The sequence below is a fragment of the Bubalus bubalis genome, chromosome 20 (assembly GCF_019923935.1).
Source record: "Bubalus bubalis isolate 160015118507 breed Murrah chromosome 20, NDDB_SH_1, whole genome shotgun sequence".
NCBI classification, from domain to species: domain Eukaryota; kingdom Metazoa; phylum Chordata; class Mammalia; order Artiodactyla; family Bovidae; genus Bubalus; species Bubalus bubalis.
In genome coordinates this window covers 20,477,264-20,484,731 of record NC_059176.1, presented here as the reverse complement: position 1 = coordinate 20,484,731, position 7,468 = coordinate 20,477,264, and the positions used below count along the sequence as shown (strand labels likewise).

Below are 7,468 nucleotides of genomic sequence, written 5' to 3'. Positions count from 1 at the left end.
AGCATAGCTTGAAGAATTTTCAGCATTACCTTGCTAGCATGTGAAGTGAGTACAACTATGCAATAGTTTGAACATTCTTTGGCATTGCCCTTCTTTGGGATTGGAATGAAAACTGACCTTTTCCAGTTCTGTGGCCAATGCTGAGTTTTCCAAATTTGCAGGTATATTGAGTGCAGCAGTTTCACAGCCTCATCTTTTAGGATTTGAAACAGCTCAGCTGCAATTCTATCACTTCCAATGCTTCCTAAGGTGACTTGACTTCATACTCCAGAATGTCTTGCTCTAGATGAGTGATCACACCATTGTGGTTATCTCAGTCATGAAGACATTTTTGTATAGTTCCTCTGTGTATTCTTGCCGCCTTCTCTTAATATCTTCTGCTTCTGTTAGGTCCATACCATTTCTGTCCTTTATTGTGCCCATCTTTGCATGAAATTTTCCCTTGGTATCTCTAATTTTCTTGACGAGATCTCCAGCCACAGACAGCTCCTGGTCTTATTTTTGCTAACTATATAGAGCTTTTCCACCTTTGGCTGCAAATACTATGATCAGTCTGATTTTGGAATTGACCATCTGTTGATGTCCATGTGTAGAGTCATCTCTTGTGTTCTTAGAAGAGGGTGTTTGCTCTGACCAGTGCGTTCTCTTGGCAAAACTTTGCTAGCCTTTGCCCTGATTCATTTTGTACTCCAGGGTCAAAGTTGCCTGTTACTCCAGGTATCTCTTGACTTCCTACTTTTGGATTTCAGTCCCCTATGATGAAAAGGACATCTTTTTTTTGGTGTTACATCTAGCAGGTCTAGTAGGTCTTTGTAGATATGTTCATCTTCTTTGGCATTAGTGGTTTGCACATAGTTTGAATTCCTATGATACTGAATGGTTGTCTTGGAAATGAACAGAGATCATTCTGTCATTTTTGAGATTGCACCCAAGTACTGCATTCTGGACTCTCTTGTTGACTATGAGGGCTGCTCCATTTCTTCTAAGGGATTCTTGCCCACAGTATTAGATATAATGGTCATTGGAATTAAATTACTCATTCCCGTCCATTTTTGTTCACTGATTCCTAAAATATCGATGTTCACTGTTGCCATCTCCTGTTTGAAAATTTCCAATTTACCTTGATTCATGGAGCTAACATTCCAGGTTCCTACGCAATATTGTTCTTACTTTCACGACCAGACACACCCACACCTGGGCATTATTTCCGCTTTGGCTCAGCCTCTTCATTCCTTCTGGTTTAAAAAGGGTAATTTATTGCTTTTTCGCAACGGGTTTGCCACCAGGACACAGGTGTGAAAACTACCATTAAACCTAAGCAAAAATGGGAAAGGAAAAGACCCACATCAACATCGTTGTCATCGGGCACATAGATTCAGGGAAGTCTACCACGACTGGCCATCTGATCTACAAATGTGGTGGGATCGACAACAGAACAATTGAAAAGTTCAAGAAGGAGGCTGCTGAGATGAGAAAGGGCTCCTTCAAATATGCCTGAGTCTTGGACAAACTGAAGCTCAACATGAGCATGGTGTCACCACTGATATCTCCCTGTGGAAATCTGAGACCAGCATGTATTATGTTACCATCATTGATGCCTCAGGACATAGAGACTTCATCAAAAACATGATTACAGGCACATCCCAGGCTGACTGTGCTGTCCTGATTGTTGCTGCTGGTGTTGGTGAGTTTGAAGCCCTGTATCTCCGAGAACAGGCACACCCATGAACATGCCCTTCTGGCTTACACTCTGGGTGTGAAACAATTAATTGTTGGAGTTAACAAAATGTATACCTGTGGCGGATTCATGTTGATATATGGCAAAACCAATACAATATTGTAAAGTTAAAAAATTAAAAAAAAAAAAGAAAAAAAAAGGATTCCACTGAGCCATCCTATAGCCAGAAGAGATATGAGGGAATTGTTAAGGAAGTCAGCACCTACATTAAGAAAATTGGCTACAACCCTGACACAGTAGCATTTGTGCCAATTTCTGGCTGGAATGGCAGCAGCATGCTGGAGCCAAGTGCTAACATGCCATGATTCAAGGGATGGAAATTCACCCATAAGGACGGCAATGCCAGTGGAATCACCCTGCTTGAAGCTCTGGATTGTATTCTGCCACCAACACGTCCAACTGACAGATCTTGCGTTTGCCCCTCCAGGATGTCTATAAAATTGGTGATATTGGTATTGTCCCTGTGGGTTGTGTGGAGACTGGTGTTCTCAAACCTGGCATGGTGGTCACCTTTGCTCCAGTCAATGTAACAGCTGAAGTCTGTAGAAATGCACCTTGAAGCACTGAGTGAAGCCCTTTCTGGGGACAGTGTGGGCTTCAATGTCAAGAAGGTGTCTGTCAAAGACATTCATCATGGCAATGTGGCTGGTGACAGCAAAAATGATCCACCAATAGAAGCAGCTGGCTTCATAGCTCAGGTGATTATTTTGACCCATCCAGGCCAAATCCCTGCTGGATATGCACCTGTGCTGGACTGTCACACTGCTCACATTGCTTGCAAGTTTGCTGAGCTGAAGAAGAAAATTGATCATCGTTATGGCAAAAAGCTGGAAGATGGCCCTAAACTCTTGAAATCTGGTGATGCTGCTATCGTTGATACAGTTCCTGGCAAGCCCAGATGTGTCAAGAGCTTCTCTGACTCTCCTCCCCTGGGCCGTTTTGCTGTGCGTGACATGAGACAGACAGTCGCTGTGGGTGTCATCAAAGCAGTGGGTAAGAAGGCAGCTGGAGCTGGCAAGGTCACCACGTCTGCCCTGAAAGCTCAGAAGGCTGAATGAATAATATCCCCAATACCTGCCACCCCAGTCTTAAGCAGTGGTGCAAGAACAGTCTCAGAACTGCTTGTCTCATTTGGCCATTTAAGTTTAATAGTAAAAGACTGGTTAATGATAACAATGCATCGTAAAACCTTCAGAAGGAAAGGAGAATGTTTTTGTGGACCATATGTTTTGTGTGTGGCAGTTTAAGTTATTGGTTTTTAAAATCAGTACTTTTTGTTGAAAAAACTTGACCAAAAAATCTGTCACAGAATTTGAGACCCATTAAAAAAAGTTTAATGAGAAACCTGTGTCTTCTTTGAGTCAACACAGTAACTCCCTATGGTACTACTTTGGTAAGGGTTGCTCATAATCTATTTCTGGTAAAACAATTTTCAATTTATGGATTTGTATTTCTAGTGTGGAGCTTCAAGTTTGTTAACCTTGTGTTGAGAACTCATCTGTTTCAATAACATCTTAAGCATTGGTGCAACACTTTCTAAGTTATGACAGATGAGCAAAGAGTAACTATGTTTTATATGTAAGCTAGTTCATAAGGTCAGATTCTATAGTATAAAAGTGCCCGTTGCATATAAAATTTTGCATGGTTACATAAATAATGAGTAAATCTATGTCATTTAGTTTCCCAGTTATGAGGATGTGCATTCACATTTATAATATTAAGGAGTTAATCCAAAATGTGAGGCCTGAACCGTACTGAGTACTGCCTTGCTAGAGTTAATTGTACACAGGTTCTAGGAAAAATAAAACATGCTGGGGGCTAAAAAAAAGGAGGGGGGTAATTTATTATTTAACCCTGCTTCAAGCAGTTAGAGAGAAACAAACACAAGTTTTAAACCGTGTTTTAGGAAGATGAAGTTCCGTAACCTATAGGCGTAATACAAAGCTGCGTGGTAAACTTTCATTACAATGCATTGTAATGTAATGTTTCCTCAATTGAGGAAACAATTCCATGTTTCCAATGTTAGAGTATATTTTTCAGTGTGTTTTGAAAAGACTGGGACTTTACTCATGTTTGTACATCTGGCCTCAGAAGTTAGGCTCCTCTTAATATGAGTGGTACTGTGAGTTAAGAGTGAGTTCTGCCAGGGCCATGTGAGGCAACAGGTCCTGCCTTGGTCTGTGCTGATGTCCAGCAGCTTTCAAATATGCAGTCTAGTATTATTAAATAGAATAACCATGTTGCACATTACATCCACATGATTATTTATAACTAGAAATTTGTACCTTTACAAAGGTTCAAATTTGTACCCCTCCCCCCATTTCACCTCCCTCATTCTACCCTCACTTGTGGCAATTACTATGCTTTTTTAATCCCTTTCTACATGCTCAGAATATTTTCCTGGATTGCTATAAACACTTCCAGGACCCTGGAGGTCCACAGTTGTCTTTCTTTTTCTGAAACTCTATAGAATTTGTATTCAGAATCACACCATTTTGGCACTGACTTGCTTTCCTAATGAAATTATAAAATTCTCTATAGTTTTTCTCCTTCTTTATTCCCACCAGTGGCTAGCATGGTATAAACATGAAATACAGTCAATATTTATATATTGAATGGATAGAAAGAAATTTTCTATAAGCTAAGAAAAACAGATACCATTAGGGAACATTTTCTTAGAAGTTTGATTTGAGCAATTTTTTGCTCAAATTTTGCTCAAAATTTTGCTCAAATCAAAAAAAAAATTATTTTTAAAAAGGACTTAACTTTAAACCCAGAGACAGAAAATACCTAAAAGAACAATGGAACAGTTTATCAGTTAATTGAATTCAGAAATTAGTCATTTTTATATGCATGCAGTGTTCGGGTTCCTACTCTAAGTTCAGGTATGAATGCCAACACTGAATTCAAATAGAGCTTTGGTGAATGAGCAACTACTTCAAGGTCAGCAAGAGACTAAACATGCTGCTTGTCTGTTTTCCAGTCTGTATTATGGAAGTTACAGGTGTAGCTAAAAGGTCATTGTAGCGCCCCCACAATTTGCATTTTCAAGGCTTCTGGGAATATCATTCTACATTGTGATGTCATCTCCTAGGCTGCTGAAGTTTTTAAAGCAGTGAGATTTTATGACCTTGGGAAATGATAGCTCCGCTGAAACCACCTCCTGAAACTTAGAGGAATGTCATAATACTGCCAATGACATTGTGCATCATCATGTAATACTGATTGTTTGCAAACTCTATCCAGGTGAGAGAAACCTACGGGTAGATGGATAAGCCTTTCATTAACTGGGCACTTTAAGTCATTAAATTAATATTTATGAATTGATCTTACATTTAATTAAGTGGTTTTTTTCTCCACCAAGGTAAAACATTGAACTATGGCACCTCGGTGTATATGTGTAATGGTGGTAATAATGTTGAAACCTGTGTTCTCTGCTCACCGCCTGCCCAAAGTTGTAGATATTTTAGAAATAGAAATACAGTTCATCCCCTCTAGGGACACACAGCTGCAAACCTCGCTTGAGACCTTCTCCAAACCTGGTGATTGAATCCAGTCATTTAAAGTAGAATGTTTTGAAATCCTGATGTAAACACTATAGAATTTTTAAACTCATTTTTATTTGAATGCACACAAGGCATTCAGAACCAGTCACATGATAGTGTAATTAAAAAGCAAATAATTATGATGTTGTTTTCTATAGTCTCATACTTTTGCCAGGGGCAACTCTGTGTAGACAGGTCTAATGTCTATGTATACAAACTTCAAAATCTATACAGAGATTGGGTGAACAGATAACATTGTGTTTTCTCCATTTATGTATGGGAAAGAAACACTGATCCTTTCTTTATCTTGCGATGGAATGGAAAGAATCTTGTTTCCGCTCTAACCTTTGAAGCGTAAATGAATCTTTCCAAGAGTTATGTAAACCATGGGTCTCCTACTTTTAAAACCTGAAGATATTACCAAGTTGTAGCTTTCATACCTCTTGAAGTGTAACTACCTAGAGAAATAGAGCTCCTGTCTCTCTGGTACCTTGGGGCTTAACCTAAGGACCTCATCTGGAGCATTTGGCACTTTTGGATAAGAGCAATTAACTAGACTCATGGCTGCAGAACCAACTCTCATGATGTGTGAAGAATAAAATGCTTCTATGGAACCTGAAAGTAAACATTCCCAATTGTATGTACATTTCCACGTCTTAGAAGGTCAAGGCTTGTTATAAGAGCACTGAGAAATCTAAGGGCATTTTATCTCCCCACAGGCTAGATTCAGAGACAGGTGTTTTCAAATATATTACTTGATTGTCATAAGAAGTCTGCACAATAGCTATCTGGTAGTTTTTAAAGTTCAGAAGAATGAGATTCAGCAAACAGAAGCATATTGCAATAAGCCAGGTGAAAAATGATGTTGACTATGATCAGGACTGAAACAGTGGAGATAGTAAAAAGGATCTGGATTCTAGATGTATCATTTTTTCCTTAACTTTATTGAAATGTAATCTACATATGATGAAGCATGCTTATTAAGGAAAAAAAAAATGAGGCACTACAGATTTAAACAACTGGCCTAAGAACAACTGGCCTAAGATTATGTAGCTAGAGTACTTATTGGTTTAGTAAAAATAAAATTCTGCCTGGTTCCAAGCCTATACTCTTTCTACTATGGCAAACTAAAGTGAAGAAGAGCAATTTTAAGGTATCTCTTGTCACAAGATTTCTTTGACAAATCAAACAGATTTCATTTTATTTATTATGGCCATATCATAGAAAGTTAAAAACTAAAGAAATATGAATCTGCTCTGGCGGCTGGTGTCTGGGTCAAACCTAAGAGGGGGAAAAAAAAAAACCCCACAAAACTTTAATTGTAATTTTCAAAGGAAATTTTTTAAGTGTCTGATAGACAGGGGACCTTTCTAAAAAGGAAAGTGACTTCAAAATGTGTTATTTGCTGGCTCTAGTTACTTCCTCAGATAGACACATCTTCTCTGTCTTTTCAATGACTTCCTATTCTTCCAAGTTAACATGAAGAGACCCATTCTGAAAGCCAAGATAAGTACTGCTAAGAAATCATACAATAGCACATCATACATCTAAGAAAAGTTTCTCACATATCTGAAGCCTAAAGATAGAATTTAAATAAAGGAAACATGCTAACACAGGAAAGCTGGGTGTTATTACTATGTGAAGGGCATTTTTCATCCTGAAGTTGAATGCAAGGCAAGAAAAAATTCTTTCTTTTCTTGAAATAATTCCTATAACCTAAGCAGAGCAGACCAACCAGCAAACTCTTAAATTCCTTAGTACACATCCCTCATTCCGCAGCAAAACAAGTCAATCAAATCAAAACCAAACAAAAATTGTGCCTTTAAAGATATTAAGACTTCCTTTGCCTTTTTGAAAAGTGAAAAAAGAAATCAAATTCATAAACTAAAACCTCTTGCAAATTAATTTAGAAAGTTCCAGGAATATTTTAAAACAAATAACACATAATAGTTTACAGTCTGTCCTCAAAATATACAGTTTTAAATTTTGGTAATTGAGAATAATAGGCAAACATTATCTTTTGTGGAAAGTCAAATGACTGACAGCTGATTCAAGGATTCATTTGAAGAGGAAACAATAATATGAATGATCATTCAAACTGGAATTGAGATCTTGTACTTTTTTAACACATGATTTTTTGAAGGAAGGAGAAGTGATAATATAGAGATCTGTGTATAACTGATAT

At 38.0% G+C, this 7,468-nt stretch overlaps 1 pseudogene; it reads left to right on the top strand.

Annotated features, from left to right (window-relative positions):
- Positions 1 to 1,120: 1,120 nt before the first annotated feature.
- On the top strand, positions 1,121 to 3,078 carry LOC102406093 (annotated as a pseudogene).
- The last annotated feature ends 4,390 nt before the right edge of the window (positions 3,079 to 7,468 follow it).